Below are 15,406 nucleotides of genomic sequence, written 5' to 3'. Positions count from 1 at the left end.
TGAGGACTATTATAATTAAATGTAACAGTTAAAAAGACTTGGAGAAAACCTAAGTTCAGTCACTAACAATAGAGCTCCCAATGACTTGGAGTTAGCTCAAACCAAGAGTGTTGTTTTGTTTTAATTTAATTAAATTAATTTCATCTTATTTTTATTGATTTTATTGATTTTCTATTATTGCCCAATTCAGCTAAGAGACTCTGGGTGGCTTTTATCTTAGTTTTATCCCTGAGACAAAACACCCTGAAGTGGTTTGGGTTAAGAGATAGATAAAAATGCAACATATAAAAGACATTGGAAGTTTACATATTTACAGTCCAATGGTTTACAAATACAGCATATAAAATACATGTTTGTATTAAAAAGTGTCAGTGTTATTGAGATGAATAACATGAAATAACATCAGGTGGTTTCTATAAGCCATTATTGATAAAATGTCTTGCAAAAAATCATATGGACTTTGCAATATAAAGAAATGCACAGGCCATCACCTTGTTTATGTCAACATTCCAAATGGCTGACAATGATATTTTAAAAAATCACAGAATGTTGGTTTATATGACTAGAGTGAGTAATGTTAAAGGACTCTGTATTAATCCTTTATGGATAAATTTTTACTTTTTTCATTACAATCACTTATTTCATCCCCATTCTGTATATTCTCTTTTGATTTCATTAGCACTTCATGGGTTACACTTTATCATATTTTATTGTGTTGGAAGAAATATCCTTCTGGGTTCAGTTCCAAGTAGAGAAGACAGACACTGGAAACATGGTGACTGCTTGGAAAGATGGTTTAATGGTGGACAGGATCACATGCCTTGGAGCTCCTGGGTGAAAATGGGAGAGAAGCTGAGAATCCCTTGGTTATATAACCTCTGTTGGGCGTCACCTTAGTGTTTCCTATTCCCATGCAAGAAATGTATCTCATTGGTTGTCAGACTCCCAGAGGCGGGGGGAGGAGGGTCTTAGCTAACTTTGTAGGCTTTGTCTGGACCACATGGCTTCACCTGAGTGCTGGCTGATGCAATCTTCCCAGGCCAGGTGGTGGGTAGAGGGCTTTGTTATGTAGAACACTCTGGCCAAGGCCTTAATGGCCCACCAATTTACAAAGGTGGGGGTGAGCTTCCGCTTCTAAGTTTCTACTCTTTTTAGGGGAAACTTTCTGCCTTTTTAATATTTCCTAGGATATTTCATTTTTCTAGGAGAGGGATGGGTGCTAACTTCCAACAGTTGTTATATTTCACTGCTTTTTTTAAAAAAGTTACAGAGGTGTTGGAAGAAATATCTATCTGATTCAGTTCCAAGTGGAGAGAAAGACACTGGAAATATGGAGGCTGTTTGGAAAGAGGGTTTATTGATGAACAGGACCACATAGGTTTGAGGTCCTATGCAACACAACACAGGGGTATTTATACTCTCTCTTGGGCCTTGCTTCCTGTTCCTGTGCAAGAAATTATTCTTTCGGTTGTCCAGACTCCCAGGAGGCTACGCAGGGATCATAGCTGAGGTTCTGGTTGAAGCTTGCTGGGTGATGCAATGAGGGGGTTTGGTTGTGCCATGCGGTGAGCTCTGCTGATAGATAATCCTGATATGTCATGGAGGGTCATGTCTTACTTAATCCCATCACCCTGTAGATGAAGGTCTAATTGTCTTGTAGTTGGGCTGGCCCAATCCTTCTCAATGGGCACCAGATATCTCCTGAGGGCAGGGAGCTGTAAAGAGCTGCTCTTTGTCTTTAAAAACACGTTTCTCCTTTTCCCACCCAGGGAAATGTCATATATTCTGCCTTTTTAATATTTCCTAGTGTTGGAAGAAATGTCCATCTGTGTTCAGTTCAAAGTGGGAAGAAAGGCATTGGAAACATGCAGACTCCTTGGAAGGATGGTTAATGGTGGATAGGGCCACATGGTTTGAGTTCCTGGGCATAAAATGAATACATGGGTGAGAGAGGGAGAGAGAGGTCTACCCTCCGTTGGGCTTTAAAGTTGCTTCCTGCGGCAAGAAATGTATGGATTGGTTGTCAGACTCCCCTGGGGCCACGCTGGGCTAACCTTGTAGGTTGCCAACTAGAGAGAGTTCCAGGCTTGGTTGAATCTTGTTGGGTGATGCAATGAAGGGGCTCTGGGCAATTCCTTTTATGGCTTAATGGCTTGGCTCTGACTGAGGGCTGATCCCATCACCCTGGAGCTTTGGTCTTGTGGATAGGATGGCTCAGTCTTCCTGGGTCTATTACCAAAGGTGCGGGGAGATGCTTTCCAAGAGCGCGTTTCTCCTTTTCTCATCCAGGGAGGTATAATATTCTGCCTTTTAAATATTTCCTAGAATATTTTATTTTTCTAGAAGGGTGGGGGTGCTAACTTTCTACATAGGGGGAAAAAAAATCACCGAAGAGAAAAGAAGTTTAAATTATAAGCATTTTAATGTTTAAACATTAAAAGAAACCTGAAAAGAAAAATGGAAACCGATCCTATGAAAGCAAATAAATACCTTCCCAACCATCAAGAGCATTTATCATAGTCTACCCCCGCCCCCCTTAACCAGGCTTACTTCTCCAGCACCACCATGACCCGTGTAGGGTCTCCTCACGTTCCCCAAACCCAACAACCACCCGCTCCAGCCGGAGGGCAGGAGCAGAAGCCGACTTCCCAGAGCGCATGCGCTGGTGGGGCCAGCCTCCTCCGGCCCGGCAGCCTCAGCAACTCCGTCGGGGAGGGCGGGGCCGCGCGGTTGCCTAGCGACGGCGCCCGGGCGGCCTAGTCCAGAAGCCGTCTCAAGTGGAGCCCGGCGGCGGCGGTGGTTCTTCCCGGAGCCCGGAGCCGATTCGCCTTCCGGCTGCTAAGCCTCGTGCGGCCGCCCTCATGCTGTGGATGCCGCTGGGCGGGAGCGGCCACCACGAGGCCCCCCAAACGGAGACGCCGCCGCCGCTGCTGCCGGCAGACCCAGAGCGGGCAGCTGCTTCGGCGAGGTGGACTGGTGAGGAGGAGGAGGACGGGGGACTCTGGCTGGAGGAAGCGGGTGTTGCTGTTCTTCTGAGCTCTCCTGGCCCCGGGCCGGGACACTCTACCTGGCAGAGTTCCAGGGCTTGAAAACAGCGGGGGGAAAGGCTTTTCCGGGTCTGGCTGGGATTGCTGGGGTCGCCGAGTTGTCTTCATGTTGGATGGGGCAGGTGATGGTTACCGCTTTTTTTCTTCCCCTTCAGAGAATTGAGTGGATATCCTGGTTTTCCCTCCAGGGAAAAGTGACTTATGACCATTTTTCACACAACCGTTGCAGCGTTATTTCCATGGTCCCGAGATCCAGTCAGACAGTTGACAACCCTGACTCACATTTATGAAGGTTTGGGGATTATGTGATCTCCTTTTGCGACTTTCTGGCAAGCAAGTCAATGGATAAATCAGATTCACTTAACAAACATGTACAGTAACTTAGTGATTCAGCAACTGTGGCAAGAAAGGTTGTAAAATGGTGCAAAACTCACTTAAGAAATGCCTTGCTTAGCAACTTAAATTTGGGCTCAGTTGTGGTCGTAAATCTAAGACTACGTGTATTACAGACAGACAGACAGACAGACAGAGTGAGTTAAAAAGTCACAGAGTTAGTCATAAAAGAAACGAACTTTGGGTCTGAAGTCCGGGCCTTTTCAAGGTCCGGCTAGGGACCTTTGGAAGGAGCCCAGGAAGTGGCTTTGATCTCTGGTGGGGGAACTGGCAGGAGGAAGCCCAGGGTCTCTAAATGAGACCTGGCCTTTGGTGGGTCTTTCATGGGCATTGATTGATTGCATTCATTCATCCACTGATTGCATTGATGAATTAAGATTCCATTTGCTGGTGACTGAAGCGTTTGACGCCCATATGTGGTACCAATAAAGGAGAATATTTGGAGCTCAGGTTTGAAAGGAGGGGTCCTCAGTGCTCTCTGAGATTGCTTGTTTTATTTACCCAAACTAGGCAATGGCATCAGTGCTATTAAGGAATGCAGTTTGCTATCAGTTTGCATTCTCCTTTATTGGATTGAGATCTGGCCTTTGGTGTGTCTGACTTGGTTGTGTGTATTGTGTTGACTGATTGATAGCATTGACTTGATTTATATAGCCTCCCATCTCGCAAAAGTAATGCTGAGCGGCTAACAACAATTTTAAAAAAATCATAAAAAACAAATAAAAAGCAGATTATAAAACCAGGTTAAAAAGCATAAAGTCCCATAAGCAGGTGAATTGAAAAAATATTCACAGCATTCAGGATAACAGCTGAATGGGCTTACATCTGTAGATGTTGGGCAAGGTATTTTAAAGGTCATCACTGGCAAAACTGTTAATATATCATTCGTTTTGTCTGCTGATCTTTAGAAAAGAAAAGAATCACCCAACAAGGCCCTGAAGAAAGCAAACAAATCCTTACTGGAAGAGAACAATTACTTGAAGCTGCAGCTTGAACTGGTTATGGACATGCTGACAGAGACCACAGCACGGCTACACTTAGTAGAAAAAAAGCTGGACACTACTGCTTGGCATTCAAATATGAAAAAGTCAAATAACAAGGTGCTGATGCTTTGAGCTTAATAAACAGCTTAGATATAAGACCTAAAATAATTGTATTTCTGAAGTACTGACACAATACAATCTTGCAAAAAATAAAAAATCATGGGAATCCTTGGAGCTGAAATATTGCACTACAGCTAAAATAACTAGAAGAAACGTTTGCACCTTATTATTCATGATATGGCAAGAATAGTTCTGTGTCAAGAATCCTGTGGAGTATATGACTTCTGTGGTGTATTTACCCAACTCTTTAGATATCGGTGACAGAACTGCAATATCATCTGTTTTGCAGTACAGGTAGTCCTCAACTTACAACAGTTCATTTAGTGACTATTCAAAATTACAACAGCACTGAAAAAAATGATGTTTTTCCACACTCAGCAGCATCTCCATGGTCACATGGTCACATGATCAAAATTCAGTCGCCTGGCAACTGACTTATATTTATAATGGTTGCAGTATCTTGGGGTCATCTTTTCTGACATTCTCACAAGCAAAGTAAATAGGGAAGTCAGATTCGCTTAATCGTGTTACAACAACTGCAGTGATTCGCTTAACTGTGGCAAGAAAGATTATAAAATGGGGCAAAACTTTTAACAAGTGTCTCAGCAACAGAAATTTTGGTCTCAATTAGTAGTAGTGGTCATAAGTCGAGGACTACCAGTATTAGTTTCCAGCAAGAACCATACTTAGAATAAGAGATAAAAAGGAACAACCAGAATACAACTAGTCCTCGACTTACAAAAGTTCACTTAGTGACCATGCAAAGTTACAACACTGAAAAAAAATGACTTATGACCATTTTTCATTGTTACAACTTTGAAGCATCCCCCTGATCATGGGATCAAAATTCAGATGATCGGCAAGTGGTTCATACTTACAACCGTTGATGTGTTCCAAGGTGATATGATCACCTTTTGCCACCTTTTGACAAGCAAAGTCAATGGAGAAGCCAGATTCACTTACCAACTGTGTTACTAACTTATCAACTGCAGTGATTCATTTAACAATTGTGGCAAGAAAAGTTGTAGAATGGGGCAAAACTCTCTTCACAAAAGCCTCACTTAGCAACAGAAATTTTGGGCTCAGTTGTGGTTGTAAGTTGAGGACTACATGTATTTATTTCATTTGTGCAGAGCTTACTTACCTAAGATAGCTTGCAGCCAGGATTAAAAGCTGCTAGTGTTATGGAATGACCACGATCAGTTTGTATCGCTTCAGTGGGGAATTGGACTAGATGACCTACAAAGTCCCTTCCAATTCTGTTGTTCTCTGTTAGAGCAGTGGTTAGAAAGTGCAGGGTAGTAACAACAGCAGGCAAGAACACAACAAAATATCTAGGTTTGCTGGAGAGTGCCTTTTGCAAGAAAATGTTCCCTGAATATATGTCAGATCCGTGTATCTGTCATTTATTCAGTGGAAGAAGAAAAGGGCAGGGCGAGGAGACTGATAAAGAAATCTTTTCTTGATGTAACCTGAATATATTTAATCTTATATCAAATTTGTATAACCCACACATGATACAATGGAGGAAGAGGCACAGCCAGGAGATGAGAAGATCATAAATATTCCACAGTGAGATGTGTCCTGGGAATCTCTGGAAAAAGTTCGTTCTAAAAAGTGGGTGGGGGGAAATTAGGTATGCCCTGGGAAATGTGAGAAAGATCAACAGAAGGGGTGGGGGGGAATTAACATACTGGCTTTTGTTTCACTAAATACACACCGAGATAAGAGGAGCGGTTTCTAAACTCCCTTATCCCTGTATGCCCCAGGGACCTCAGACGCTGCTTTGAACTCCTACATGAATTGTCTCATCTCAATAAAGGATTCCTTTTGATACGTTTGGTGTTCAGAAGTTCATTCTTGTTAATTGAACGGGGAAAAGTTCTGCAGCCTGACAATATGTAGCATGAGTCCTGGAAAGTTATTTCTCAGCATTGGGCATTCTTGCATAATTATTTCATGGCATCTTTGATTAGAGGCAGTAGATTCTGAAATCAGCAGCTTCTCTGACTATAAAATGGTTTGAACAGACAAAAGTGAAAATAGGTTTATCAACAAAGTATTAATTATGGTGGTTACACCACAACATTCATGATAGATTGCCTTTTCAAGATAGAATCTTTGTAAAGTAGCCTAATTACCCAGAGTTGCTGGGAGTCAGGCAGCATATAAATTTAATTATTACTCATAAAATGTGAACTATAGTATAAGACCACCACTTTTCAACCAGAAAAAAGGAATACAAGTAGTCCTCAACTTACGATCACAATTGAACTCAAAATTTCTGCTGCTAAGTAAAACATTTGCTACATGAATTTTGCCGCATTTTATGATCTTTCTAGCCACAGTTGTTGAGTGAATCACTGTAGTTATTAGTAATACGGTTGTTAAGTGAATCTGGCTTCCCCATTGACTTTGCTTATCAGAAGGTCGCAAAAATGGATCACATGTCCTCAAGACACTGCAACTGTCATAAATATGAGTCAGTTGCCAAGCATCTGAATTTTGATTACATGACCATGGGATGCTGCAACAGACAAGTGTGAAAAACAGTTGTAAGTAACTTTTTTTAGTGCTGCTATAACTTCGAACGTCACTAAATAAACTGTTGTAAATTGAGAACTTCCTGTAATTCCTGAATCTGTTTATAGTAAAAGATAAAACAGTATAACAGTAGCCAAAAGTTCACTGAGGGAGTAATACAATCAATAAAATTATCTCAGCTAATATTCATTTTAAGTAGACAATTCTTTACAACTGTAATTGAAAGCAAAAATAGTAGACTTCCCCCACTCCTTGGGAAGAGTTTTACTAAGAATTCATGTGATTAGTGGATCTTAATATTTGCCTTCAGGTTGGGCTTCTGATAAGCTTTGCAGTTGGGACAAGTTCTCATGGATGTGGATGATCACTTGATAGCGACTCAATTATTTTATTTCATAGGGACCACTGCTCTGAGAGAGGAAGGGAACCATGATTAGGCCATTCCATCTATGCCTCTAGTCTTCCCAAGACCCATGTTCCTTTGCTCTGACTTTCTGTAAGAAGTGGACATTGAATTAATGAGTTTATACCTTGGTTGTGCAGAACTGCTTTCTTCTGAAGAAATAATATTGTTTACGATGTCTTGCTTGGTCAAGAAATGATGTCTAACTTAGATAGCCAACACCTGTGGTCCTGTTCATGACCATCCTTCAAATGATATGGTAGCTTTTGTGAGATTGGATCTATACAAAATTTAAATGCTGGTGAGCTGGGTAATACCTTCCATTTGTTTTCAGTTCCCTCATCATATTGACCATCATAATCCTTTCCTGATTATTCATTTTCACTAACTGTATATTTAGTTTTGAGTAAGCTTTCATGTACAATTCAAAGATCATAATATGCACAGTACGATCACAATATGACAGAACCAGATTGTATTCTCAGTGGTGAAGCTCAGTCATGACATATCTATCTCAGAGTTTTCTCAATTTAAACTGCCTAACAGAATGTCTGTTAAGATCAAGTGGGACGAAGAAATCACAAATGCAGTCTTCTGCAGAAGGAAGAAAGGAATTAGTGGCTGAGCAGCATTTAATGTCCTAAGGCTGCTCCCTTGAAGCAAATACCACTAAAATCATAGCATTAGTTGGAGGAACTTGCTCAAATTGAAAGGAAGCTTTATCAATTTTAGTCACTGCCCATTTCAAACTCATTGTGAGAATGCTCAAGACAGTCCAACATCTGAATATCAAATGATCAAATTTAAATTATTTACTGGAAATAAAGATTCTTTGAATTCATTAGTAATTACTCTGTATTTACTACAATCTTTGCAGACTGCTAAGAAATATTTATGTTAGCGTGTAACAAACAGTGTTTCACTTTACTTGAAAATGAAAGGTTTTTATGGCATCATGAAGACTATCCCATACCTTCAGATGAATTGTATTATGAGAGAGAGACAGAGAGACAGAGAGAGAGACAGAGAGAGAGAGTCATATACAAACTTTGTGATGCGCATACTTTTTTATATGTGTTAAAAAGTTTATGTGACTGAGAATATAGTAAAATCAAAACATGTACTTGCTGTATTATATTTATTTTATTTCCAGGTGGGAAAATTCTTGCACTTTACATATAGAAAATAAGTTACAGATACATTTTAAGCAATGAACGTTGATGTAATGAGTTTAGTAAAGATAATTCATGGATACTATATAATTGCAGTTCAAAGTCATTAAAAAGAATGGAAGATTTACGGCTGAGTTCATGCAAAGTTTATTGTCACTGAAAAGAAAGTTGAGCTACAAGAGAGTGATTTGAAATGATAGAACAGGTTTTTCATAACATTTATAATTTTGGGCACTCTCTCTGCCCAAAGGTACTTTATTTTTACCAGTAGCTATACTGATCAGGATTAGTATTAACTAAAGTTTATACTTTCTATGTTGATATGCAAGCAAAGGTTAAAGTTAACCTTGACTTGTAGCTAAAATGTAACTATATCATATTGAGAGCAAACAAAGAAGATAATTTATATTATAAATTTATGATAAGGCATTGTGTTTATCTATGACTGTTACGAATGCCTTTATCAGGATATGTATGGCATTTGTTCCAGCCAAATATAATTAATAAAATTCTCATTCTGCTATATTTAAATTTCATTCCAATGACTTGTATATTAGTACTGAAAACCTGCTCCATATTATTGCACAATGGGTATTCTAAAAGATGTCTAATTGAGTTCATTTCTTAGTAAAAAAAAAAAGCTAAAATATAGTTTTATTCAATTTGAAAATGTAGTAATTGTGCTTTTGTTTGTTCTTTATAATTTTCATCTCACTTCTATTTCAAAGAATACCCCATGTAGTTGTCAGTGAGAATATATAAAACAAAGTACAAACTTATTAAAGCATTAAAGCAAACCTCTAAAAGAAATAGTTTAGCAACTGTTTTAACAGATTATTTAAGAGCCCAAAGCATAGCTATAGGGAATATATTTTATCTGCCAGTTCAAGGACATATAAAATTTGCAATTATATGGGCAAAGTTGGCAATTATTCACTTAAGAAATGTGGTGAGAAAAGTTGTAAAATGGGACAAAACCCACTCACTTAGCAACATAAATGTTGAGTCCAATTGTGGTCATAAGTTAAAGATTATTTGTAATTTTCCTTCAAAGTCTTAAACTTGCGTGGTTCATATGGAGATCAAAGAATACAGATACAAAGAAATTCCATGATATTATGCCCCCGTAAGAGCCAGCTGATCTCATGGTTTAAGTCCTGGACTAGAAGTCCAGAAACATGAGTTCTAATCCTGCCTTAGATATAAGGCCAGCTGAATGACTTTAGGCCAGTCCCTCTTTCTAAGAAAGGGCTGCTTAGATCTGGCCTGTGGGGCCGGCCTGGAAATAACAAAGGACTGGCCTATGGTGCCTCTGACAGCCAAACTGGGGTACGGGGGCCTTGCGCAGCCCCCGCCCCCCCGTGCCCTGTTTTCAGCCTGGACGGCCTCCTGCGCCATTCTGGAAGCCAAAATGGGGCAGGGGGGGGGGGGGCTCCATGTTTTGGCTGGCAGAGTGCTGCAAGGAGGCCATCCAAGCCAAAAATGTGCCACTTGAGCCCCCCCACACCCCGTGCCCTGTTTTGGTTGGCAGGGTGCTGCAGGAGGCAGCACCTTTTTAACCTTCTCTTTAGCAGGATCTGCCAACTAGAACTAGGTGCCCTCCAAGATCTAGATGGCTGTTGTTCAGAAGAGCCAAAAACATCTGGCTCTTCACCCAGGTCTTTGATGAGAGACTGAGCCCCCTCGTATTGAGGGGGCGTTGTTGAGTTTGTCATCTTTTATCTTAATCTTTTACCTGTGATTGATTTAATTGTTTTTTTTTTTTTATTGTTGTGAGCCACCCAGGGTCATTGGGAAATGGGTGGTATATCAATTTTGTAAATTATTACTAATATTAAGTCCTCCTGTAGGGCCGTGTCAGAGGTAGTAACAAAGATTAATAGACTGTTGGACAGACAGTTTTTAGAGACATCTGCAGAAATTATCAGTTCATTTTGCCTAACTCAAAACTTGACCGAAGTATTTATAGGTATGTATAATACAGAGCTGGAACTTTTTCTTTATAAGGTTCATCTGTTTGAATTCTGCATGTTGTGAACTATTTATGGATTGTTTGTTGCAAGCAGAAATTGTAATTCTAAACTACTGAGCCCATAGTCAACGGATTTGGAAAAGAATCCCACTTCTAATTTCATCAATTTGTTCACTGTGACTAGCACAGTAGAATTGATTGGCTTTATGTTCTTTCCTTTGTTTAGCTTGATTACATTTTATCTCCTTGTATTACTGTATCAATTATTCCAAACATTTGGAATCATTTCTCATTAGGGCTGCAGCCTTAGGAGAAGGTGTAAACGAAACAGCATGCATATTTCTAAGTCACATTGCTTGAGGCTGAATCCTGCATTCATTAAACAACATATTACATGGTCAGTTTTTCCAAGTAGTAGATTTTACTACAAGTGTATAAAATCATAGAAAACCTTTCTGCTATGTTGTTTTGAATAATATAGTTCAGTTGAACTGTCCAAATACCTTGATGTACCAAAGCCCTGTAGGATTATAGAAGCCAAGGCTATGTTCTCGTTGGCTTTCCAGTATAGCAATGATTTTTATTATATAAGGGAGACTAAAGATGCAGTCTCTCCGACAAGAACATTTCTCTATCTCTAATTTGAACAAAGTTGCTTCCATTTAACGAGTGACCTATTTAAGACTGCACATTATGTTTATCTTCTCCTGCGTATCCCTCTTTAAACTTTAAAATATTTTATTTTAGAATGTTTGGGTGCAATTCTATATGAAATTTTAATATACATCCAGATTGGAATGAAGAAGAATTGTGCAAAAGGATAATCATATGATTCTAGTTTATTTCAAGAGTCCTATACTAAAAGCCATTCTGGTGGTTTATTTCCCACTTGTTAAAGAACAATGTGAAGGCATCCTTAGACATTAGCATCTTTTAAGGGTACTGGTCAGTTTTATATGAAATTGTGAGCAGTGTCATAGTGAAAAAAAGGATAATGAGGCAAACAGATTTGTGGAAACGTTTATTATATTCAGCATGGAATTTCTACTCCAATATTGCGGTGTTGTGATCTGATGAAACAGCAATTTAATTTTAACTGTCAGGTCTACAAAAGGAATTGAGTTCAGTCAGTTCTCTAAGATGCAATGATTTGGAATAAAAAATGCAAGGATGTGTGCCTGATCTCTTTCTATGTGGGAAGGCTTTTTTCCTCAGTTACGTTTATGCAACCAAGTTTTACAATTCAGTTAATTGTCATGAGATAATGAAGTAGTAGCTTACTGAAGCAACAGGCCTGGTGCTGTGAGGGCATGAAATAAATATATTTTCCTTGCTTGCAGTGGGAAGATATCTACGTATTTAAATGCATCTATGTGGCAAGCTTTGTGTGAGATTCTGATGACTTTAAGCCAGGGGTGGGATTCAAATTTCTTAATGACCAGTTCTGTGGGTGTGGCTTGGTGGTCGTGTGACTGGGTGGGCATGGCTTGTATGTAAATATTATAAATATTTATATAAATATTGCTTTCTTTAATAAAGAGCAACTTTTACCCAAAAGCAGGCAAAGCAGGAGGCAGATTGAGTTGCTCAAAGAATCACAGATTATATTAGAGATCTATCTATCTGCAATCAGCTATCTGAGTCTGACACATAAAATTTTCTTGCAAGCCAACTCATAAAATTTGCTAGCAAGCAAACACACAGAATTAACTCACAACACACCATGTAAATATTGAATTTTTTACAAAAAAAAGAACAACTTTTACCCCAAAGCAGTCAGGCAGATTGAGTTGCTTAGAGAACTATCTATCTGCAATTGGCTACTTGAGTCTGCACTGAAAAGCTTCAGTCCTAAGGAAGGTTCGGCTCTGCTTTTAGATTAGCTAGAAAGCAAGAAATCCAAGGATTTCCTGCTTTCTAGCTAATCTAAATGTCCTGACAGAGCAGAACAGCTAATGGTCGGGGGGAAAAAAGGAAAAATAGCAACTTACCAAACCAGGCAAGTTGGATGGCTCGCTTGCCAGGTAAGGAGTGAGTGGGCGATTTGCCAGTTCTCCGAACTGGGGACAATCGTGTGTGCAGCATTTGGAAGAAATCATCAGCTGTGCTGCCTTGGACAGCAAAGAAGCGCTGTGCTCCGGTATGCAGCATTTGAAATGTGCCGTGCAAAGCAGCTGAGGAGGGAAAAGCAGGGGATAAAGGACAGCCTAGAGCCCGGGGGGCAGGTGGGTGTGCCAAACACCAAACTGGTTCGGTGTCAGCTACTCTTCGCAGCTACAGGTTCTATAGAACTGGGCCAAACCGGTAGCATCCCACCCCTGCTTTAAGCCTTGTCATAGCAATTATTCTAGTAAGCAGACTTTCTCTGTGAAACTGCTTCCGTGCAATTGTCTCTACCTCTTGATGCATTTTATGTAACCCTATAACAACACCTGAGTCATGCTAAAGTTATAGCCAGCATTAAGTTATATATTTTGATTGTTTTGCTGTGGAGATGGAGGAGGTAGGAGAGTAAGAAGCAGCAGCCAAGGCAGAAATCAACTAAAGCCAAGCATCTTAATAACTGCTTGAAGCTGAATCCTACTAAAGCAAAAATGTCCCATAGTTAAATAAAACTGAACAAAGTTGAATAAAAATTGCTAGGAGGAAACATTACCCTAAGAATTACCTTTCAACTATGGATGCACATAATATAAATATTTTGTGTCTGTCACAGAACGCATAACAGTACTAAATCTGAGTGAATAAGAGATGCTTTTTCTTTTTTTGAAGTAAATATAAGGTGTCACATTCTGCCTTTCTGACATGACAAGTTAAAGGTGGGAGGGGCTAGACATTTATGGATTGGTTTTCTATTGAAAGAAAACAAACTGGGCATAGGTTAGCTTCAAAATATTTGTATAATCTACAGGGTGCAAGAAACTCCAAATTATTCTGAGTTGATATGGAAATGTTATTCTTCCTTGTAAGGTTGCAACAGGTCAGGAGTGGCTAGCAGCTCTTGTCCTAGCTGCTTGGGCTGAGTCTGTCTAAAAAGGCTGATTAGCCTAGCTCCGCCCACTCTGGGTGGCCCTTCCCAGCTTTTGACTCAGTCCTCAGCCAGGACGGACGCAAGTCACTGCCTCTCCAGCCTTTGTATTTTTCAAAGGCAGCCTTACTTGTTTTCAGTACAGAAAAGAAAAAGAAAAAAAGCCTCAAAATTCAAAAACCCGCAGCTCCAACTCTCAGCTGTTTTTCAGAGCTGGCTGAGAGCTGCTCTGGCAGTCCAGAGCAGCCGGCAAGGGCCGCGGGGCTGTTTTCGGGCCTCCACGGTGAAGAGAAAGCCACAAAGACTGGGTGGCCATTTCAGCCCACACTGTCCTGAGCCACGGGGCCATTGCCGAGCCTCCGTGGCGAAGAGGGAAGCTGCTATTCGAGCGGCCACCTGAGGAGCTGCCTCTGCCCTCCAGGGAGCAGCGAAAGGCTGAGGATGCTATTTTTGGGCTCTTTGGTGAATCAGAGAGCCTCATGGCCAAAGGTAGCCATTTTGAATTGCCTCGTGGCCGAAGGTGGCCATTTTGAAGACTTCCTGGTCTGAGGTGGCCATTTTGAAAAGGCTCAGCTTGCTCCTCCAGACCACTCCAGCACCTGAGCCAACCCTAGGCCATTGGCCTCTCATCGCTGCTGGGCCAGAAGACAATGAAGGGTTTAAATTGTTTATTCCGTTGAGGGACCTGTCCCTAGCTCCAAAGTAGACCAGGGCCTCCAAGCTTCATGCCAGGCCTGGTGTATATTTAATCGTCTTATTAGGTCCCAATGGATGTGAGTCCCAGTAGGAAGTGTTAAAACCTCCTACTGAAGTTGCATAGGGCTTGAAGAAGAGTGGTTTTGGAGATAATGGATAAGCACGGTATTCCCTGGTTTAAAAATCCCTTTGTGTGTTCTCCTCCTTGCACAGGACTTCAAGTTCAAGAAAGGCCTTCTATATTCAAGATGGCGGACACCCCTAGAGGCAGCAGGGCCTCCAGAGCAGTAAAATCCCGCAGCGCAGCTCCATGTGCTTCAAGTAGTAAACAGAGAAAGCAGCCATTGCCAGCTAAGAAGGCCTCTAAGGTGGAGGAGAAGGATGCTTCCAGGCGCCAGAAGGCCCTAGCACATTGCCAAGGTACAAAAGGCCTCTAGGATCAGATCTCCAGAAAATGAAACTTCTCCAGCTTCTCATCATAGTGGGGTTGACCTTTAGGATCAGGAACCTGGACCTTCCTCCAGGACCATCGCCCAATCTTGGTCCCCTGATGCAGTTGGAGAGGAGGCCTTTCATCATCCCTCAGCTGAGGGAACTCATTATGGTGATCCTCAAGGAGGTTTCAGGGCTGCACCTTGGCAGGAGCAAGATTGCAATAGGCCACTTTTACTCCTACTTCTGCTGGCCTCAGACATGCTGAGCCTTGTGAGTCAGATGTCCTGGTTAATCTGCAGCTCTTGATTGATAGGGCTATCAAAAAGGGTATCTCTGAAGGCATTCAGTGGTTTGTCTGGCATTCCTCAGTGGCACCTGAGGGTTCGGTGAGACTGTCCTGGGATCAGGAGGCTCTACTTTCAGAAAAGGGTTCCTTGATTCAGGAACATGTTTCTCCTTCTGCTTCGGCCAATGCTCCATCTGTTGCTGCTGAGCTTTCCTTGATAGGTGAATCAGACAAGAGGGAATCTGACATGTCTGAGGATGAGGGCCTTACCCCTGAAATTCCAGTGTTCATAGGCTGATTCACATTATTCATCCCTTTGCTATTCAA

The 15,406-nt window shown here is 41.0% G+C and overlaps 1 protein-coding gene across 2 annotated transcripts in view; it reads left to right on the top strand.

The window, feature by feature from the left end:
- The first annotated feature begins 2,720 nt into the window (after positions 1 to 2,720).
- ZC3H12B (zinc finger CCCH-type containing 12B) overlaps positions 2,721 to 15,406 on the top strand; it is a 55,498-nt gene continuing 42,812 nt past the window's right edge. The window contains exon 1 of one of the 2 annotated variants that reach the window (XM_087940846.1): positions 2,721 to 2,976. The gene's annotated coding sequence lies outside the window, so the exon portion shown is untranslated. The remainder of the gene's footprint in view (positions 2,977 to 15,406) is intronic. The other variant, XM_087940845.1, reaches the window with a different exon arrangement.

This window comes from Pseudonaja textilis, chromosome 12 (assembly GCF_049901715.1).
Source record: "Pseudonaja textilis isolate UNSWEBS1 chromosome 12, rPseTex1.2, whole genome shotgun sequence".
NCBI lineage: Eukaryota > Metazoa > Chordata > Lepidosauria > Squamata > Elapidae > Pseudonaja > Pseudonaja textilis.
Note: the sequence above shows the minus strand (reverse complement) of the source record. Positions and strands in the feature narration are given on the sequence as shown.